At 42.8% G+C, this 23,389-nt stretch overlaps 1 long non-coding RNA gene across 1 annotated transcript in view; it reads left to right on the top strand.

The window, feature by feature from the left end:
* Positions 1-23,389, top strand: part of LOC148139494 (uncharacterized) — a 1,679,690-nt gene that overhangs the window by 1,486,895 nt on the left and 169,406 nt on the right. The gene's annotated exons all lie outside the window — the stretch shown is intronic.

Raw genomic sequence — 23,389 nt, 5'->3', positions numbered from 1 at the left:
TAAATGTCCATGCTGACCAGGTTTTCCAAATTAAGCTCGTCCTATCTGCTTTCATTTGGGCCATACGCCTCCAAAATGTTTCCCATTCATATGTTTGTCCAAGTGAGTTTTAAATGTTGTAGCTGTACTGGCATCTACCACTCTTCCTCTGGCAGCTCATTCCATATCCACACCGCCCTCTGTGTAAAAAGTTGCCCCTTCGTTCCTTTAAAATCTTCCCTCTTTGACCTTATGCCTACTATGGCTGTGGGAGAAATCTTGGCTATTCACCCTCTCCATATCTCACATGATTTTAGAAACTTTTACCATGTCACCACCCAACCTCCCACACTCAATCTGATACTACCTTCAAGAACTAGCATTTAAAAATAAGCACTGCAAATTTAAACAATATTAAACATGACAGGTAAACAATACTCAGATCAACTTCATATAGTGATTTGTTTTTCTCCATGTTACAATACTATGGCAGCATGAAATGCTTACTAGTGCCAATATTTGGTTACAAAAGTGTTACTGGAAAAGCGCAGCAGGTCATGCAGCATCAAACGAGCAGTAGAATCGATGTTTCGAGCAGAAGCCCTTCTTCAGGAGGGTGTGCCAAGCAGGCTACAATAAAAGGTAGGAACGAGTGACTTGGGCGAAGGGCGTTAGGAATGCGACAGGTGGAAGGAGGTTAAGGTGAGGCTAATAGGTCGGAGAGGGGGTGGGGGCGGAGAGGTCGGGAAGAATATTGCAGGTCCAAATTCACTGTAGATGTCTTGACACTCTAGCCTCCTGACTTCAATTATGTTTGACTGGACTATTCAAGCATTCCATATTGTATGCAGACACCTTGTAAAATTCACCTTTTAAACGCCATTATTCTTTAAAGGCTGCTTTTGACCAAGGTTAATAATTCGTCCTTCTGACCACACAACATCAAATCCGAAATAACCTGCTCTCTTGTTTGCTTCACAACATACTCTTCAACCCACCTCATATAAACTTACGGAACTTATTTTTCACAGCTTCAGCAGTCACTTTGTTTATGCAGTTTAGATACAACTTGAGATCATTCAATAAGACTGCGGTATACACAATACTTGCCTATCTAATTTCCAGATCATATGATGCTCAGAGTTTCTGCTACCGTTTTGGTTTCGATATTTCACACACCGATATTTGCTTCTCCTTGCTATCTGTAAACTCTACCTCAAGTGACTCTGAGGGACATGTCTGTGTCGTTATCAGTGATAGACCTGGACAAGACATTCAGGTCGGCTCACCTCGACGCTGAAATGATCTGAAGAAATGTCCCACAAAACTGGACAAGCAACAATATCCTCCTCGCTCTGTTAGGAAATGAGTTTCCATATAATCCCTGCTCCCTCACACTCACTGTACATCTGTTGTAGCACCTAACCCCGAACAGGATTCACGCAATGTCTCCAAATAAGGCTCAGGCACTACCACTCTCACTATTGAATTCAGCAACTAATAATCCTATATGGATTCAAAACTGTCAGCTGACTCATTCCAGACACCTCACATCTCCCCCCACCTACACCAGCACAAACAGCAGGGTCACCCATGCCCACTCTCCCTCCATCTCTTTCGTCCATTCCAGGAGAAACAGCCTGGAATAGGATAGAAAGGGCCAAGCCAGGTAATGGAGTGCCCGATATCCGTTCCCTCACTCCCCTTCTCCCACCACGTGGGAAGGACTCATAAAGAGCTGGAGAGGACCAGGAAGCCTCGTTTGGAGAATCTGAAACATCCACGTCCTACTGACAATGTTAAGGACCAATGTTCAGTGAAAGACAATTTTCAGTTTAAACCCACTGTCAGTTCCAACAACAGTCCTTTCACTTCCAAACAAAACACAGATACCTCCCTGCACAGAGACGCAGACACAGAAATACATAGATGGACACACACAATACTTATCAGGAGAGAGGTATACATACACGTATAAAGACATATACAGTCACATACAAATCGACATAAATACAGATAGAAACACAGGCTGATACACAGACAGATGTAGACACGCAAACACACAGATAACAAGCGCATGGACACACACACACAGGTACACACACACACAGACACAAACAAACAGAGGCACAGACACACACACAGACACACGCACAAACACTTACTCACATACAGATACACAGAGGCACAGACACTAGTGTCATTAAGACACAATTCGATATGTTTTTGATTTGTAAGGGGATCAAGGATTCCAGGGAGAAGGCAGTAGAATGAGGTCGAGGTACATATAAGAAATTATTGAACGGAAGTTCCGACTCGATAGGCTGAATATCCTCAATCTGTTTATTCCCTTGATGCTCCTGCGATATTATGCTATCACGCATTCTCTTCCTGAGACAGCAGCAGAGGCTGGGTATGATACATATTTGATTGGAAAGGGGCAGTGGGAATGCGGGATAGGTTTGGAGTCCGGAATGGATTATGTTTCAAATTATTCCTAATTTTTCTGTCCTTATGTCTGAAAAGAGGTGATGATTTGATGTTCAGTTAACACAGTCTTAAAATAACAGCCCCACAATGAAATAAGGATGTCCCTTTCACTTTAGTGTTGTGCTACCCGTGGTGTCCTCATCCTCAGGGAGCAGTAATGACTCGGTTATTGAAGATATTCAAGGCTGAGCTCGACTGATCTTTACTGGACTGAAGGGTCAGTGTTTATTGGGAACAGACAGGAAATGGATGGTCAGACACATTCGGATCAGTCATGAACATTCTGAATCTTGCAGCCGAATGGGCAACTTCTTCCCCTATCCCATGTATTGTTCCCTCAATCCACCCTCGAGGCTGTAACAGAGATATACTGCTGTCCCTACCCCATGTGTTGTTCCCTCAGTCCACCCTTCGATGCTGTTGCAGGGTTGGGGACCACTCCATTCTGTCAGACAGGATCGTTACAATGACACAGAAGGAGACCAATCTGTCCCTCTAAGGAATTGCACAGGAATATCGAATGAAGTAATTCAGCTCGTTCAGTACACTACACAGTCCAGGAGGAGGCCAGTAAACCCACCGGAGTCGCTACACAGGAAGAGGGAAGCTGTTGCTAACAGGAAATAGAGAATAGAGATAAATGTGTATTTTCAGGCTGCAAAGCTGTAACTGATGGAGTACCTCAGAGATCACTGTGGGGTCATCAATGATCAACAATCTGTATCAAAGATTTGGAGGAAGGGGAGGGAATAGCTTGGAGCTCAATTAGCTCATAGACCAAGATGGCCATTCAATGTGTCGTCAAGTGGAGGTAGTGAGTCTGCAACGTGATACAGACAGGGAAGGTTCGTGAGCAAAGCTTCAGCAGAAATAACGTAAGGTTAATTGACTGTTTTGGCATGAAAGACGAAACAATGATATACAATTTAAACGTAGAGAGATTGCCGAACTCTGTGATAGAGGCAGTTTCCATGTTCTGCAACATAAATCATATGAAGTCAGATGCAGAAAGTGTTTTGGAAGGTAAGTGTTTTTGGCAAAAGATACAAGTTTTATTGCAGGAATGTTTTACTGCATCTGTACAGGGCATTTCTAAGACCAGACCTGATGCACTGTGTGCAGGATTGATCCCCTAAATTAAAATAAAAAAAGATATTATTATTTTCGAAGATTTTCAAAGAGGTTTCTCTTTACTTATTCCTGGAATGCCGGCCTTTTGTTATGGGGAATTATCAGTTTCGATCTTAGCTGAGAAATAGTATTGAACCATCCATGACTTTCTGAGAAGTATATGAGCTGGATGTATATTATCTCCTGTCAGAGAAACTAAAGCTAGAGAACAAACTTTAAGAAAAACATGCATTGATGTAAACACACATACTATGAAGATACCTACTGATATTTACAAAATGCACATACACATGTAAGCATGTCTTCAAATTGCAAAGTGGGGACATTTTTTGTGATTTGAAGAAATTGTGTACAACAAGAGCAATGACGCATCTGCATATAATCCATCATCAGGTGTTCCAGAGAATATTCCAGGAGATCGCACATGGTCGAGTTTGATGTTCAGTTGACATTATTATATGTTCCAACACAGAGAGGGAGAAAAAAAGTATTCCCTGTCTGAGAAGCAGCAGCCGATTGACCCCTCTCTCTTACTTTGTTCCGCCAGATAGCAAAGTGTGAGGCCATACAATCCTTGCGTCACCTTTACCACTTGTGAAGGATTCCTGGTGAGGATTCATTGGAATCTCACCACTGCCTAAAACGGAGGGAATCCAGCCAAATCCCAGTGCTCCAGAAAGAAATCCCACTACCAGTAGCTTGTGTGAGCAGAATAACTTTAAAGTCAGAATAACATTTGGTGCACTCTATCATTTTACAATTTGTTATGAGTTCAACATTCTGTGTCTTACATTTTTCTAGAAAATAGCCCAGTCTGAGACCTCAATCATTGGCCACCTCACTAAACTGGTTGCATTTAAACTGGGTGTAACCAGTGGAGAAGTGGGACTGGAAAAGGACACAGTGACCCTCCAACATTTGCTGGAAGACAAAGGAGGAATTTTCAAGTGGAAATTCCTTTTCCTAGAGGATTGTGGTACCTGGATGTTTGCATTTATTTAAAGTTTTTTTGATATGGAGTAAAATGGTATACAGACAGAAACGTGCTGCTGTGACCAAAAGCACATGGAGCGGTGACAAAGTATCTAATGACCCACTCCTGCTGCTCAGTCCTGTGTTGCTATGTTCTATTCAACTCCTCACAGCTCATGCAAGGAGCAGAAGGAGGCCACTTGATCCAAATACCTGTTGAACAGTAATCCAGGATCTCGTTCAGTCCCTCAAGACTGTCACACATGGCTTGGTGTCGGTTGGAAAATATTATGTGGTTTGAAAGACGCCTCTGGTCTCTTTACAGAGTGTTTCCTCTCTGCAACTTGTGGTTCATTTGTTGGGGATATTATAGACCCAGATTCACCGTGAATACAGTCACCTCAACCAGAGATGACTCACGAAATACTTTACTGTCTCTGACTGCAACGTTTAATAAAAGAACATTCAGGAAAATTACAGCTATTAACTTTGCAATTACTGAATATGAGGACAAAAGGAACAGGATCAGGTAATTCGGATGATCAAGACATTGCATAACATAATGGCTGATCTACTGTTGACAATAACTCCTCTTTAATACCTAACTCTTCACCCCTTACCTCTCTGACTGGTCAAAAATCCATCTACCTCCTCGTTAAATGCTTTCAGTGATATAGCCCCCCTAGCTCTCCAGCCCAGGTAATTCCTGACATTGATTACTTCCTGTGAAAGGAAAACACTCCCTACACATACACCGTCACCTATTGATATGAAAAAGATTCGAACACAGGGGCTCAGGAAAGAGCGAATGGCTTTGATATCAAGGCAGTATTTAACTGATGATGGCATCGGGACCACCTACTTGTTTAGCTGAATATAGACCAGGTGTAACCTTCCACTGGACGGGGTCTTTCAGAACACACATAAAGAGGTTTCGGGTCAGTCGCAAACAATCCTCTCAGTCCCAGGACATCTCTGCAGGAGATCCTCAGGTTAGCCTCCTCAGCACAAACATCTTCAGTTGCTCCATCAATGTATTTTCCCATCATAAGGTCTGAAGTCGGCATGATGATTGAAGATCACAGAATGTTCGGCACAATTTGTCCCCCATCAGCTCCTCAACCATTTTGTGTCCATGTGCAGCAAGATCCAGGCATCATTCTGGTTTGCGCAGATAAAGTGTCCGTAAAATTTATGGAACAGCACGGCCATACACTGCACATTTCAACAACTAACAGAGGAACACATTCAGCATCTCAAGCTGGTTTCACACTGGTATGAGCTGGCATTCAGGAACAGAAAGAGTGACAGCACATTCACTATTCCTGGCTGTTACAGGGGAAGAAGAGTAGTCTGTTTAGTGCATCGAGCTGTTAGACAAGAGCAGGCAGAGCCCGATCAGAACCTTAAACGAGTTCCATGCGACCAGGAGGAGGATATTCATCCCCACGAGACAGTTAGACAGGAACAAGAGGAGTTCATTGATATTCCAACATGACACACCAATGAAATTGAGAATACACTGATAGAGGACTCCATGATGTTAATCATGGTTCTATTGTTTGTTGGCAATGGAACATAGTTTGCTGGCAATGAGGAGGGAAGCCAAATGATTTATGCCAAGTCTCAAGGAGGCATTTTCCATCGCCGAGAAGACACACACATGTTCTCCAAGGAGGTCAGAATCTGGTGGGAATAGTTAACTGTTTTAGCATGAAGGTATTGTGGCTGCTGTAGGGATTGCAGATAACGAGACTTTCAGTGCAGGACCATGCACCAAATGCGCTGTATTAATGTGGGGGGAGTTTGTTCAAAGACTGGCCCTCTGCTTCTCTCATGCGACATGGAGATTGGGTGTGGAGTGAGGGGAATATTCTCAGACGATGTTAAACTATTGACAATCATGCAACCCGAATAAAAAAAAGAAGCCATGGAATCATTCACCGTATCATTGTCTATTTGGAACATCGTGAGTGACTGTCCCTCACCCTCAAGTTTCAATGCAATCGCCTCTCATTCTCTCACAAAACCAGAGAATAATCTTCAGTGCCTCCTCATGGTACCATAATCCCAGGGATTAGTCTGGTGAAACTCCATTGCACTCTCTCTGTGGCAAGGCGATCATTCCTTATAAAGTTTGCTGACAATGAGGAGGGAAGCCAAATGACTTGTGCCAAGTCTCAAGGAGGCATTTTCCATCGCCGAGAAGACACACACATGTTCTCCAAGGAGGTCAGAATCTGGTGGGAATAGTTAACTGTTTTAGTCTCTCCGCAATATCCCAAATACTGCCTCAACAACACTCTCAACGATGATCACATTTACTCTTCTTCCTCGTAGACATCTCCATTTCTTTCCTATGGTGTAAAGAGACTTTCCTTCTCTCCGCACTGCTGGAAAGAGTTAACTCTTTTATAATGAAGGTATTGTTGCTGCTGTCGGGATTATGGATAACATTACGTTCATTGCAGGATCACGCCCAATTGAACTGTTGATGTTGGGAGAGTTTATTCAAAAGCCTGAACCTCTCTCCCTCTTTCTCTTCCTCTCTCTCTCTCTCCCCTCTCTTTCTCTCTCTGTCTCAGTTGAAATAGGGAGTCGGAGTGGTTGGGAACGTTCTCAGAGAATCTTAAACTATCTAGAATCATATAATCTGAGTGAAAAAATGCCATGGTTTTTATCACCGTAGAAGTGTCTGTTTAGAACATCATGAGTGATTGTCCATTCCCTTAAGGTTCAATGCGATCACCTCTTATTCTCTCACTGAGCTTCACTCAATGCTCATGGTGCCATCATCCGAGGGACTAGACTGGTGAATCTTGAGAGAAAGACTATCCACAGTACCCCAATAACCCAAATACTGCCTCAACAACACTCTCCGGCATTATCAAAAAACACCTAATCTCTCACTCAGACATCGTCATTTCTTTCCTGTGCCACAAAAAAACCATTCCTTCTCTATGCACTACGACTGACATGGAATTTATAAGTCCCTGACATCTGTACGTCAGCATCAATAAAGTCAGCACCAGAGATACCTATGGAGATGTGCATCACTCTCAGGGAGAATTTCAATGAGATTGAATATACCTAAAATAGTGGATGATCAAGTACCTGAATGAAAATGAGATGTAGCAATACAGAAAACAGGCAGAGAAAGGGAGCTATCTTTACCTTTGTTCTTTTCTCACAGGATGTCTGAATCCCTGGTCATCATGTTATGCAGGTCTTGAACTAAGTGGCTGGTTCAGCTGTTCCACAGTACCGTATAGAGTAAAACGTATAGCTATGGGTTTTGTAGTGTTACAACACAGGATAAATCTTCCTGCTTAATTAAAACCAACAACACAGAAAAGATTTATCTCATTCTGTGATCTGTGATAATTCTAGAGTCCAAATCTTTAAAGTAAAAATCAAAAACTTTATTTCTTAAAGTATAACAGAGAAGAATAAACGAACGACTATATATAACTTCTTCTTCTAACCTGTCTTTTACCTTCCCCCTCCACAATACTCGTCCGTTAAGACTCCTAATTAAGATTTACGAGACAAAACTTCTTATCTCAAAATCAGGAAGCTTTCGGTTCTTCTCCATATTCCTGTCTTCTTTCTTCTTGGGGACTCTGCTTCACCAGTTACTAATCAATAAAGGTATCCATAGGAGAGCTATTTTTCAGGCAATCTTTGCATGCTGGCAGCTTGGCAGTTCTCCTCTTAACTGTTCAATTTTCCGTGGTCTTGTACCACCCAAATATTGGATTGTATCATTGGCTGTTAAGATTGTCAATATAATAAATTGAAACTTGTTTGGACGTGGGTACTTTGGGGTATAATTTAAAATGTCTGGTTGAATTTGTTTCAAGACAATGAGCTAATCAGGAGTTCGACCAAATGTTACATTATAACTTTTTCAGAACTCTTGGTGCTGTCAGGTAGTAATTGTTGGTTTTTAATTCTCTCAAAGGTACAGTGCACCCACGTGTTCATCACAAAAGTCACACGGAAAGCTGACGAGGGAAGCATGACACATTGACTTCCCTAAATGACTTAAGGCAAGCAGATTCATTTTTAAAACAAATGATAATGGTTGCTTATAATTTCCTTCATGAGATATCAATAGACCATTATTCTGTGGCTGTAGATTATGAGTCAATAGCTTGACCACCATAAACTGTTTTCCCTTATGTGCAGAGAACAAGTTAAACATTCTCAATAGCAATTATTTAGTAACGGACATGTGGTTACAAGGAACGTGAAACTGTTGCATCTGGATTGAACAAAGGCAAAAATGGTTTATTTTGATATTGCACTGAGAATGAGGACGAGACTGGGATATATTGATGGTGGTATTTGACAGGATTGGTGAGTGGGGAAGACATGGAGATGGAAATCTGTGAAGGACAAAATGGATTATGGAGTTTGAGAAAAGTCTGGTTCCTTCTCGCATATCAGTGAGTAACTCATAAATCATAGTTTGATAGATCTAATGTATAAGGAATTGATTGTTTGTTTGGAACTGAAGATATTTACTTGCACGTTCCAAAATGTGCATATCATGAGCAGAGATTCAGTTCAACCCGGTTTTGTAGACAAATATAATTACTTACCAGGAACACCAACTATCGCGAGGATGGGATAGTAACCATCTTGAATAATCCAAAGGATATCCTGGATCCGATATGCTAATGATATCCAAGGCTGAGAAAGCCAGTAAAGACCCCCAGATAAACTCCTGTCCATTGTTGGAACATTCCAGTCTAATGTTCTCAGATTCTGATCCACTGTTGGAACATTCCAGTCTAATGTTCTCAGATCCTGATCCATTGTTGGAACATTCCAATCCATGGTCCTCAGATGATGAACAATTATTGTAACGTTCCTGTCTAATGTTCTCAGATTCGGATCTCTCCTCTCCCTCTCACTTAATAGAGCCCAATTATCTTTCAACAATGTAAACTCTCGACTATGATAATTAGGACATCCACGGAGATGGACATTAATCACAGTCACTGAACAAATAGCTTCATTTAAGCCCTTTGAGTTCAATATTGATTTCATTAAAATCCAAACGAACGTTTAAAATTTACCCATTTAACCAGGGATATGTGTGGCTGGCTGAGGAAAGAAGTATTGGAGATGGTAGATTGATTGCGTTTAATCATTCAATCTGCCCTGGATATGGGAGTAATGTCAAAGGATTGTCAGAACATGAACAAGTTTCTCCGTTTATAAATGGAAACATACAGTCTGTAACTACTGATCAGTGATTATAATGTCAGTAAAATATGGAGAGAACTTTTCTAGTCCATAATCTGACAGGCAAATGTGCCTACGACAACATGAGTTAGAACTGGCGGCACGGTGGCACAGTGGTTAGCACTGCTGCCTCACAGCACCAGAGACCCGGGTTCAATTCCCGCCTCAGGCGACTGACTGTGTGGAGTTTGCACGTTCTCCCCGTGTCTGCGTGGGTTTCCTCCGGGTGCTCCGGTTTCCTACCACAGTCCAAAAGATGTGCAGGTCAGGTGAATTGGCCATGCTAAATTGCCCGTAGTGTTAGGTAAGGGGTAAATGTAGGGGTATGGGTGGGTTGCGCTTCGGCGGGGCGGTGTGGACTTGTTGGGCCGAAGGGCCTGTTTCCACACTGTAAGTAATCTAATCTAATCTAAACAGACAAATGGCACGGATATGTTAACAGATAATATGATGTGACACACAATTCAGATGGTTAGTCGAGGATCAGAGAGGGCAGGTGAGGGTCATGCAGTTAGTGTTGTTGATGTCAATCAACTGTGATTAATTACCATGCACTGGTTTTCAATTTCAGTGTGATTATGATATTGGGGACATGGCTGCAGAGACTGGAGGGAGGGAACATGATTTTTCCCAGTCATCAGTATTGGGATGTTAGTCTTTATAAATTATAAGAAGATCAAATTCCAGGATACATCTCCAATGAGGAATGAGGAGAGCCAATATTAATCATACGACCAGAAGACATTGGAGCAGAAATTTAGTCTTTCAGCCCATTGAGCCTGCTCCGCTATTCAATGATGGCTGTTAACTTTCTCAACCCCATTCTTCTGCTTTCTATCGGTAAACATACATCCCCTTTACAATCAAGAACCTATCTGTGTTACTCTTAATTATACTCAATTACCTAGCCTCGACAGCCTTCTGTAGCAGTGAATTCCCTGGATTCACTACTCTCTGACTGAAGAGGTTCGTCTTTATCTGTGTTTGAACCAGTCTTCTCTTTACCTTGTCCCCCTTGGTCCTAGTCTCCCCTCCATTGGAAATATCTTCCAAAATACACCCTGTCCATCCAGGTCATTCAATATTCTGTAAGATTCAAATAGACCTTGAACTCTATCAAATATAGACCCAGAGCCTTCAGATCTTCTCCATATCAAAGTTTTTAATTCCTGAGACCACTTTCGTGAATCTCATCGGAAAATGCTCCAGGGCCAGTACATCCTTCCTGAGATATGGGACCCCAAACTGTAATTATCCAAATGCAGCCTGACCAAAATCTTATAGAGCGTCAGAAGTGCATCCCTGCATTTATATCCAAGCTCTCTTGAAATAAATGGAATCATTTTATTTGCCTTCCTAACTGCTGACAACCTTCAGGTTTACCTTTCATGATCCTTGACTAGAACCACCCCCACCACCGACACACACAGTCTTCTGAACTTGCTCGCTATTTAGAAATAATTCCATGCCCTTATTTTTCCTGGCAAACTGCATGACCTCACACTTGCCCACGTTATACTCCACCTGCCATTTCTTTGCTCACTCCCCTAACCTGTGCAACTCCTTCAGCAGGAGAAAGTGAGGACCGCAGATGCTGGAGATCAGAGTCAAAAAGTGTGGTGCTAGAAAAGCACAGCCAGTGAGGCGGACTCTGAGGAGCAGGATATTCGACGTTTCAGTCATCAAACCTTTTTCAGGAATGAATTGGGTGGGCGGAAGGGGTTTGAGAGATGAATGTGAGGGGTTGGGAGTAACGTAGCTTGGAAGGCGATGGCTAAATAAAGGTGAGCGGAGAGAGTGGAAGATGGAGTGGACAGATGCGAAGGAAGATAGAAACGTAGGACAGTTCAACAGGCTGTGCTCAGTTGGAGGGTTAGATCTGGGATAAGGTGGAGGGAGGGGAGATAATTAAACTGGTGACATTGCGCTGGATACCATATGGTTGGAGGGTCCAAAGGTGGAAGACGATGCGCTCTTCCTCCAGAGGTCTGGTGGCTAGAATATGGCAGTGGAGGAGGCCAAGAACTTGCATGTCCATGGAGGAGTGGTCGGGGGCGGACAGCATTTAGCCACAGGGAAGTGGGATTGTTCTTTTTGTGATGGAGAGTGTTCCCTGAACCATTTGCAAGTTGACGTCCTGTCTCCCAAGAGGAGACGAGGAGCAATCGACAGAGTGGATGAGGTGTCTGGATGCACAGGATATAATCTGCCTAATGTAGATGGATCCTTTGGGGCCTTGGATGGAGGTGAGGAGGAAGTTGTTGGCACAGGTTTCATACCTCTTGTAATGGCAAGGGAATGTGCCGGGAGTGGAAGGTGGCTTGTTGGGGTGTGGGAGGCGAGACGCGTGAACCTAACGAGGGAGTCGTGAAGGGAATGGTCTGCAGAATGCTGATAGGGGTGGGGAGCAAAGTATATCTCTGGTGGTGTGGTCTGACTTCTGGTGGCAGAAATGGCGGAGGATGATGCGCTGTATCCTGAGGGTGGTCTGGAAGGCGAGCATCAGAAGGATGCTAAAGGGTGCTACTGCACGGTCCTGCAGCCAAACCACCTCTTCGATGCCACCTATCCCTCTATTCCATCGCTGCACTGTTTGGAAACTTAGCTAGAATGCCCTCAGTTCCTTCATGTAGACCATTAATGCACAAACCGAATTTTGTGGTCCCAACACTGAATCTTGAGGAATAACACCTAAGAAGGACACTTTTATCCCCGCTGTCTGCTTTCTGTCAGACAGCCATCCATCTATCCAAGCTAGTACCTTGCCTATAACACCTGGGACCCTGATCTTTCTCAATAGCCTCCTGCTGGCACCTTAACAAAGGATTTTAGAGAAGTAGGTGGATAACATCTACTGGTTCTCCTTGGTCAAATCTGCTAGTTACTCCCTCAAAGTATTCCAGCTGGTTTGTCAGCCATTGATGAAACAATGCTGACTTTGTTTAATTTTACTAAATACTTCCAAGTATTCAGAAATCCAATTCTTCACCCTGGATTCCAGGATGTTACCCACAACCAAGGTTAGGCTAATCAGTCTGTAATTTACCATCTTCACCCTAACTTCCTTATTACATGGAGTGTCACGTTAGCATTTTTCGAGCCTTTCCTGAGTTTAGGCATTCCTGAAAGATTACCACTTTCACTTTCACTACCTCTTCAGCTATCTCCCTTACAATGCTAGGGTGTAGTCCATATGGTTCAGGTGATTTATCCAGATTCAGGCCATTCAGTTTTCTAACATGTTATTCTTGGTGATGACCACCATACTAAGCTCTGCCCTCTCACTCGCTTCAATTTTTGGGAAATTATTCGTGTCTTCCACCATGAACATTGATGCATAGTTCCTCATTCATTTCTTTGTTTTCCACTCCTGTCTCTCCAGCATCATTTTCCAGTGGTCCATATTCACTTTTGCCTCTCCCCTTTATATATCTAAAGAACCTCTTACAGTCTCCTTCTATTACTGGTTATCTTACCTCCATTTGTAATCTTCTCTGTCTTCTTTTTTGCACTCTGTTAGTCTTTGTAAGTTTCCCAATTCACTAGTTTCCCACTGTCCCTCACCACATTATACGCTTGCTCTTTTGCTTGTATGCAATCCCTGACTTCCCTCGTCAGCCCCGGCTGTCTCATCCTCCCTGTATCATGCCTCGATTCCTCGGCAAGAATATCTGCTGTGGCTCCTGAATTAATATTGGAATCAGCTGCCATTGCTGTTCCCCTGTCTTTCATGCTTGACCCCTTTCCCAGTCAATTCTACCCAGCGTCTCCCTTATGCCTCTGTAGTTGCCTTTATTCAGCTGAAATACAGTAACCTCTGATTCTATCTTCTCTCTCAAATTGCAGAATAAACTCAACAACGTTCTGATAATTACTTCTGAAGGTTATCTTCACCTTAATCTCTCTTGCGAATCCTGCGTCATTAAATCCAATATCATCTGTTGGCGAGTGGGCTTCACGAGAAGTTGCTCGAAAAAGCCATCTCATAAACATTCCTAAAATTCCTTTTATTGCGAACCACTACCCATCTGATGTTCCCCATTCCCCTGCATACTGAAATCACCCATGATTACTGTACTTTGCCTTTCCTACACATCTTTTCTAGCTCCTGGTGTATCTTGTGCCCCAGCTCCTGAGTCCACTTTGGAGCCCTGTGCAAGACTTCAACTGTGGTTGTCTTACCTTTGTGGTTCCTCAATTCTACCCATGCAAATTCTATACCATCGGACCTTACTTCCTTTCTTACTGTTGATTTAATTTCATTTCTTACTAATAATTCAAACCCACTCCCTCTGCCCACCTGCCTCTCTTTTCGATAGAATAAATATCCTTAAATATTCAGATCACCTTGCAGCCACATCCCCGTGATGCCCATCGCTTCATACCTGCTGATTTAATTCTGTGCCGCAAGTTCATTTACCTTATTCCTTATACAGCATGCATTCAGTTATAACCCCTTCAGTCCTGCATTGACCGTCCCTCTTCTTATTGACATTCATTTGTGCAGTGCGCTTGAATTTTGATATGTTAAACATTTCCAGATGGTCTATCTTATTTGTGTCTGTGCTGGAGATTTTAATAACCTCTCCTGAGTTCTGTACTCTTACCTCCTCTTTTAATTCGGCTTTTCTAATTAAACCCTATAACTGCACCCCCACTCCGCACATACACACACACACACACACACACACACACACACACACACACACACACACACACACACACACACACACACACACACACACACACACACACACACACACACACACACACACACACACACACACACACACACACACACACACACACTTAATCAGTATAAACTTTGTCTCCAGCCCTGGTTAGGATTCACACGGACTCTGGTCCCAGCGCGGTTCAGATGACGACTGTCCCATCGGAGCAGGTCCTTTCTTCCTCAGTAATAAAATGTATTTATTCAACACAAAATACAAGGATAAGAAAGCTTTTCGGTGCATACCAAAATATTAAAATGGAGCTATATAAATTGTAATGTGAATTACAAAACCATGGAAGTGGTGTGCAGACTTTATCAATCATTATTTGACCCAAAGCTGAGATCCTGATTTCCCCTCTGCCAGTGATTCCCTTCACTGAGATGCCACCCTGCCTATCACCCAGTGTCTAGAGGGGCTACAAGTTCTTGTTAGCCTAGAACATTTCACCTTCTCCCTGGAACCAATCTATTGGTCTATTGGATTGTGTTTATCTGTCAGCAACTCAGCTCTGTGATGTTATTGGCAATAAATGATCTGGGATGAAAGCCAGTATCAGCATGGTACTCACAGGGTATGGCACCAGACAAAGGGCTTACAGTCTGTGAGAGTTTCTAAGAAAGGTTTCTGTGTATTTCTCTTCATGCTGTCTCCTGATCTAACTTCACATTCGTTTGACACCCCTTGCTCTCACTTACTCTGTCGCTGTTTTTTTTTTCACTCTCTTTATCTCACTTTACTGTCTTTCTCTCTGTTTATTTCTCTCCCTCACAGTCTGGCTCCGAACAGTCCTTCTATTTTCAAGTTGTCAATTTGGAGAGCTCATGGTCGCATGGTGGGCTGAATGGCCTCCTTCTGTGTTGTATTAATTCTGACGTTCTCTGACCCACAGTAACAAATTTTGGTGCTTGGAGAGACAAGCTGGTCCAGTGAAGGACACAGTGGACGATTAACCATATTCTCTTCCCATTTTCTGACATGCAGTGACATCGATTTATCTGTTCAAACAGATTCCTCATATTAAAATCAACACACTTCAGACTGCCAGGCCACTGAACACAGTGGTCTATGTTGTTTTATTGTTGGTCTTAGCTGTACTGGGATTAGTCTCCAACTCTTCCTCAGTCCCTGTACCTGTGGACCTCCTGCTGTGGTTCCACACACCCCTCCCCCACCGCCGCCACACACTAGTTTAAACCTTGGTAAATGACAATAGCAAACCTGCCTGCCAGGAGATTGCTGCCAGTTCAAGTCCATCCGTTCATCTTGTTTATATCCTACCAACCCGGGAATCCCAATGTTTCACATATCAGAGATTGTTATCAGTTCATGTGCATCCCGTCCTTCTTGTGTGTATCCTACTGACCCGTGAATCCCAATAATCCACATATCGTAAATTGCTGCCAGTTCAGGTTCATACCGTCCTTTTTGTGTATATCCTACCGACTTGGGAATCCCAATGATCCACATATCGGAAGTGCTGCCTCCCCGACCAGCACTTTGATCGTGTATTTAACTGTACTACCTTACAATTCCAAACCTCACTCGCACGTGACATATTCTAATGTCTCCAAAATTCAAATATCCTTTCAGCACAACTCCAGCAAGGCCTTTTCTTTAAACTAGATTGACTTGAAAATAAAAACTTAAGTGTGACGTCAGGAACGTGAGACCACTGAATCAGTCCAATGCACCGGATCTGATATCTAATCCCCGCCACGAAACCTGCTTCACAAGCCATATATATGGACCATCTATTTGCAGATGGACGAGGATAAACAGACGATTAGAAAATGTCTGAGCAGATGGATGTAATTTAGCCTGTTTACTCAGCTTTACTATTCAATTGGATTCTAATTATTCTGTTCCTTTCAATGGCAGGGTCTTTACCCAGCATCCCCAGCGGTTCAGAATGTTCCCAGTGTCGTTGTGTGCACTGTCCTTCGAAGGGGGTATCCAGTGCCAGGCAATGGGGTGTGGGGAGTCCCAGGGGTGGCACAACGAAAGGCTGTTTGTCGTGACGATGGACTGAGAGAACTGAGAGAGAAGGAATGTGCATCCAGGGACACAGCACTCAGATAAGTGGCCGGGCAAGATTCCTAAACACACAGAGGAACCCGCGAACCACGGCTGCGTTTACAAAAAACTGTCACATTTGCTGTATTTCGCCATCGAACAAAAGCAAAAATGCTGTAGATAGTACAAATCTGAAGCAAACACAGAAACGTACTATGGAGAGATAAAAGAGTTAACCCTCCCATTGCAGACACGGGAAGAATGTACAAAGTCCACACAGACAGTGTCCAGAGATTGAAAATATACCAAATGTCCTCAGCACTGTGAGGCAGCATTGTGTCACCACGTTGCCCAATGATGGATAATTGGGGATAGCATAGTTAAAAGCATAGATAGTGTTCTCCGTGATCGGGATTAAGAGTCCTGAAGGTTGTGTTGCCTACATGGTGCTCGAGTCTGGGTGGCACGGTACCACTGCTGTTAGTACTGCTGCCTCACAGCGCCAGAGACCCGGGTTCATTTCCCGTCTCAAGCGACTGACTGTGTGGAGTTTGCACATTCTCCCCGTGTCTGCGTGGGTTTCCTCCGGGTGCTCCGGTTTCCTCCCACAGTCACAAAGATGTCCAGGTCAGTTGAATTGGCCATGCTAAATTGCCTGTAGTATTTGGTAAAGGGGTAAGTGTAGGGGAATGGGTGGGTTGCACTTTGGCGGGTCGGGATGGATTTGTTCGGCCGAAGGGCCTGTTTCCACACTGGAAGCAATCGAATCTAATCTGGGTTGCAGAACTTGGCGCGGAAGGGGAATGATCCAGTGGTCAGGGTCCATGTAGACACCAATGGCTGGGCAAACAAATGACAATGAGAAGAGCGATGGGTAATACAGGGCTGAACTATTATATCGGAATGCATACAGAATAAGGTATATGAGCTTGTGACTCATCCATAAATTGACAGGTACGATATAGTGGACATTACAGTGACAGAGTTGTCTCAGTACAAAGAATAGAATTGAATCAATAATCAATAATAAGAAATGAAATAAGGTCAGATGGTGTAGAACCTGTGTCATTAGAATTGAAGAATCAAAAAGGTGAAAAAATGCAGTTGGAGTATATATATAAAGGGACCCGGTGTGTAAGATGCACAGGAACTAGAAAGTTCTGTTGGAAAGGCAAAGTTACAGTGATCATGTGAGATTTTATTATGCAGATGGACAGGGAATTCAGACTGATAGTGGTTGGCAGGAAAAGGATTTTGTGGAATGTCGACGAGATGGCTTTTTGGAGCAGCTTGTGCAGGCAGACTAGATGAGGGGAGCTTAAGGTGACTGTGATCATAATATGATTGAATTTACTCTGCAATTTCAGATGGAGAAGTTAAAATCAGAAGTAACGGAATTACCGGTGAATAAAGGCAATTGCACAGACATGAGTGAGGAACTGGGTAGAATTGACTGGGAGACGGGCACAGCCGGAAGGACAGTGCAACAGCAATGGCAGGAGATTTTTGGAGTAATTCAGAATACAGCAGAGATTTATCCTGAGGAAAAAGTGGCTTGTATAGGAAGGATGGGGCAACCATAGCTGACTAGGGAAGTTAGGTATAGCACAAAAGCAAAAGAGAAATGACATAATATGGCAAAGTGCAGTGGGAAACCAGAGGATTGGGAAGCTTACAAAGACAAAACAGAGGGCAAACAAAATAAAATAAGGAGTGAGATTATTAAATATGGGGGTAAGCTAGCCAGTAAGATAAAGTACGACTGTAACAGTTTCTTTCGATATATAAAGTATAAAAGTGCGGCAAAAGTGAACACTGAACTGCTGGAAAATGATAATGCAGAGATAGCAGTGGGGAACGAGAAAAAGAGCAAGGAACTGAATAATTACTTTGCATCAGCTTTCATGGTGGAAGCCACGAGTAATACCTGAAGCATTCAAGAGACTGAGGGGCCAGAGCTGAGTCTGATGGACCCCACCATAGAGAACATGGTAGAACAAAAATGTAATCGTCCGAAGGTGGTTAAATAACTTTGACAAGATGGACTACATCCCAGTTTTATAAGGGAGATAGCTGAAGATGGAGTGGAGGCAATCGTGGAGATCTTTCAGGAATCACTAGAGTAAGGAACAATCCCAGAGCACAGGAAATCCACGAACGTGACACCACTTTTGAACAAGAGAGTAAGGAAAAAGACAGAAAAAAAACACCATGAATACTTTAACGTCTGTCGTAGGTAAGATACTGGAATCCATTGTGAAGGATGAGACTTCTGAGTACTTCAAAGTGTTTGGGAAAATAGGGCAAAGTAGGCATGATTTCATCAAGGGATGTTAATTCCTGACACATCTATTAGAATTCTTTGAAGAGGAAATGAGCAGGCTCGACCAAGCATAGACAATGAATGTGATCGACCTGGAATTCAAGGTGTCTCAGAGGAGATTACTGAGTATGATAAGGGTCCATGGTGTTAAAGGCAAGGCAGTGCCATGGATAGAAGCTTGCCTGTCTGGCAGAAAGCAGAGAGTGGGGATAAACTAGCACTTCTCAGGATGGCAGCCGGTGACAAGTGGTGATCCAGAATGCTCAGTGTTGGAATTATAACTTTTTACTTGTTACATTAACAATCCAGATGAGGGAACTGAGGGCACTCTGGCTAGGTTTGCAGACGATACAAACATAGGCAGATGTACAGGTCGTATTGAGGAAGAGGAGAATCTGAACAAGGATTGGGACAGGTAAAGAGGTCGTCAGATGCATTCCAACTTTGGAAAATGTGAGGTCATGCACTTTGGCACGAAGAATAGTGGCATGGTTTATTTTCGAAATGGCGAGAAAATTCAGAAATCTGAAGTGCAAAGGGAGTTGGGAGTTTTAGTGCAGCGTTCTCTCAAGGTCACCTTCCAGATTGTGGCAGTAGTTAGGAGGGCAATTGCAATTATGATTGGGAGCATTTACTCCGAGAAAAATTGAATATAAGAACTGACTGTATACGGCTCTGGTCAGACCACATTTGGAGTATTGTGCTCATTTTAGAGCTCCATACCTCAGGACGGATGTACTAGTCCTGGTGCGTGTTAAGATTTTCACGAGAATGGTCATAGGAATTAAACGCTTATTGCATGAGGAAAGTTTGAGTACTCTGGGTCTATACTTGATACAGTTTGAAAGGATGAGAGGGAATAAGACAGGATACTGAATGACCTGGAGAGAGTGGATGTTGATAAGATGTTTCCATTGGACTAGAATCCGAGGGCGCAGCCTTAGATGAAAGGGAACACCTTTTAGAAAAGTGATAAGGAGAAAGTTATTTAACCATAGAATGGTGAATCTTTGAAATTTATTGCGGCAAAAGTCTGTGGGGCAGGTCATTGAGTATATTTGAGACGGAGATAGACGGTTTTTGATTATCCAGTGGATGAAAGGTTATGGGGAGAAGGTTGGAGAATGGGTTTGAGAAACCTCTCAGCGATGATTGAACGACGGAGCAGACCCGATGGGCTAACTGCCCTAATTTATGTTCCAATGTCTTACAGTCTTCTGGTATTAACGTTAAGGAAGTATCTTGCATTTCTGAGAAGATACATTCATGTTCTCCATGAAGGTCGGAAGCTGTTGGGAATAGTTAACTCTTTTAGAATGAAGGTACTGTGGCTGCTGTCGGGATGGTGGATAATATAACATTCAGTGCAGGATCACACACCAACTGCATTGTATTAATGTGGGGAGAGTTTATTCAAAACTTGGACCGCTCCGTCTCTCTCAATGGAGAGTAGTGGTTGGGGTGGGTGGGCGTAACGTCTGCCCAGGCACTTAAGCTATCCTGAATCATGCATCCTGAGTGAAATAGCAGTCATGGAATTTATCACATTCACATTGTTTGTTTAGAATATAAGGATTGATTGTCCATCCCTCTCAGGGTTCAGTGCAATCACCTCTTATTCTCTCACAGCGGAACAGATCAACCTTCACTCACTCCTCATGGTCCCATCATCCTAGGGATTGATCTGGTGGTACTCCTCTTCACTCTCTCTGTAATAAATAGATCACTCCATATAATGGAAAGAAAATCTGTCCACAATACCCCAAATACTGCCTCAACAACACTCTCAGGTTTGATCACAATAATTAATTTCCCTCAATTAGCTGGCTCCATTTCTTTCGTGTTATACAGGAAACAATTCATTTACAATGCACTGCCACTGATGTAGAATTTAAAACATCCTTACATTTGTCGGTCATCATTAATAAAGCCAGCATGGAGATGGACATCACTCTTGGGAGAAACCCAGTCACAAAGAATACATCTAAAACAGTGCGTGGCTACCTATCTGAATGGAAATGAGCCGTTGGAATATGGGATGCGGGCAGAGGAAGGGAGCTACCTTTCCATTTGTTCTGCCCTCACTGGATGTGTGTAGCCATGGTCAGGTCAGCATGTTAAACCGATCTTGAACTGTGTTGCTGTGTCAGCTGTTCCACAGGACAATATATAGTAAAACAAATTGTCGTGGGTTTGCAGTTAAACAGAGACTTGACCAGGGAAGGATGACCTGCTGCCTTCTCCAATGGGCATAAGGCAAGCCGATATCAACAAAGTATCATTCTGTGGTTCTAGAATACGAACCAATGACGTGACCCTCCATACACTGCCTGCCCATCTTCAGATTCTGTGCAGATAACAAGTTAAACATCTCATGTGCAATTATTTTGCAATGGACACGTGGTTAGAGGAGACATGAAACAGACGTATCTGGAATTAACAAAGGCACAAAATTTAGTTTATTCAGGAATTGAACTGAGGCTGAGGAGGAGACTGGGATGTCTAAATGGTGGCACTGGACAGGACTGGTATGTGGGGAAGATGTGGAGATGTACACTCTGCAGGAGAAAATGAATCAAAGGGTATTGAGAACAGTGTGTTTTACCCTCGCGTGTTGGTGAGTAATTTGTAAATAATTGTTTGCTAGTTGTAATTTCTACGGAATAGAATCTTTGATTGGAGCTGAAAACGTTGGCTTGCACGTTTCCAAAATCTGCATATCATGAGCATCGAATCAGTTCAGGCCATTTCACTAAACACACAGAGTGACTTACCAGGAGCACCAACTATAGCAAGGATAGGATAGTAACCAGCTTGAATAACCAGCAGTACATCTTCAATCCGCGATACTAATGATATTCAAGGCTGGTAATGCCAGTAAAGACCATGGGATAAACTCCTATCCATTATCGGAACATTCCAGTCTAATGTTCCCAGATTTCCATCTTTCCTGCCCTTCTCTCTGAAGCTGCTGATCCCTCTTCCTGCTGTTGAACATGCTCCCGCTCACGCTATGGGGTAAAACACTGAAAATATTCCCTTATTGATAGAAGAGCGAAACTCTCTAGGGACGCATACGATCCATGGAGAATGACATAATTACAATCACTGAACAAATAGCTCCAGTTAACCCCTTTGAATTCAATGTTACCTTATTATAATTCAAATTAACGTTGAACATTTATGCATTCTGAGTGTGATATGCGAGTGTGACTGAAGGAAGGAATATTGAAGATGGCAGATTGATTGTGTGTACTCATTCAGTCAGCCTTGGATATGGAAGCAATGCCAGAAGTTTAACGGAACATAAACATGCTTCTCTGTTCGTAAATACAACAATAAAACCTGTAACTACTGATCCGTCATTTGAAAATCAGTAAAACATTGAGAAAACATCTATCATCCATGATGTGATAGCAAAATATGCCAAAAAAAACGTGGGTTACAACAAACAAACGGCACGGACACGTTAACAGATAATTGCACATGGCAAACACAGTGCAGATTGTTATTCCAGGATCAGAGAGGGCAACTGTGGGTCATGCTGTTGATGTTACCGATGTTAAGGAACTGTCATGAAGTGTCATTGAATGGGCTTCGATTACATTGTGCTAATGATATTGGGGAAAAGACAGAAGACGGAGAGGACAGGGGGACATGGCTGATTAGACTGGGTGGAGGGACAGTGATGTTCCCCATTTACCAGAATTGGAATGTTACTCTTTATAACTCATATGACGAACAGATTCAAGAATACATCGACAATGAGGAATTAGCAGATACAATATTAATGAAATGCGTTTATGCAATGTAAAATACAGGACCAAAATGATTTTCTGCACACACCAATATATACAAAGTACAAACAGGTAAGGTTATTAAAATACATTCTTGATATTGAGATATATAAATTGAAATGTGAATTACATAACGAATAAAGTGGTGTGCAAACTTTATCAATCATTATTTGACCCACAGCTAAGATCGTGATTTCACCTCTGTCAGTGACTCCCCTCACTGAGATTCTCTGGCCCACTCTCTCATACAGTATCGATGAGGGGTGTGTGTGTAGGGGGCGGGTGTCGTGTAGGCGGGGTAGTGGTTATCATTTCCTGCTGCTCTTGGCACAGTCTATTTAAAACCTCTGCTTTCTCCATGGAACCAACCTATTGACTAATGGGTTCTGTTTAGTTGTCAGTAACCCAGCTCTATGATATTGTTGGAACAACACAATCTGGGATGACAGGCAGTATCAACACAGTGCTCACAGTGTACGGCGCCCAGACAAAGGGCTTGCCATACGGAAGAATTTCTGAATAAAACTTCTTCAGTCTGTCCATATTTATCTACCATAATGCAGCAGAACCAAGAATATATAACGATAAAATGTTCATCTGCTGAAGCTTCCAAACAGAAATACTTGCATACCAGATAGCATAAACAGCAAGGGAGAGACAGAGCTTAGCGATCACAGAACCAATGCATCAGA

Source organism: Chiloscyllium plagiosum, unplaced genomic scaffold (genome assembly GCF_037043375.1).
Source record: "Chiloscyllium plagiosum isolate Xiang-an unplaced genomic scaffold, Cpla_swu_hap1 HiC_scaffold_38, whole genome shotgun sequence".
In the NCBI taxonomy this organism is placed as follows: Eukaryota; Metazoa; Chordata; class Chondrichthyes; order Orectolobiformes; family Hemiscylliidae; genus Chiloscyllium; species Chiloscyllium plagiosum.
The sequence above is the reverse complement of the archived record's forward strand: the minus strand, read 5'-3'. Positions and strand labels throughout refer to the sequence as shown.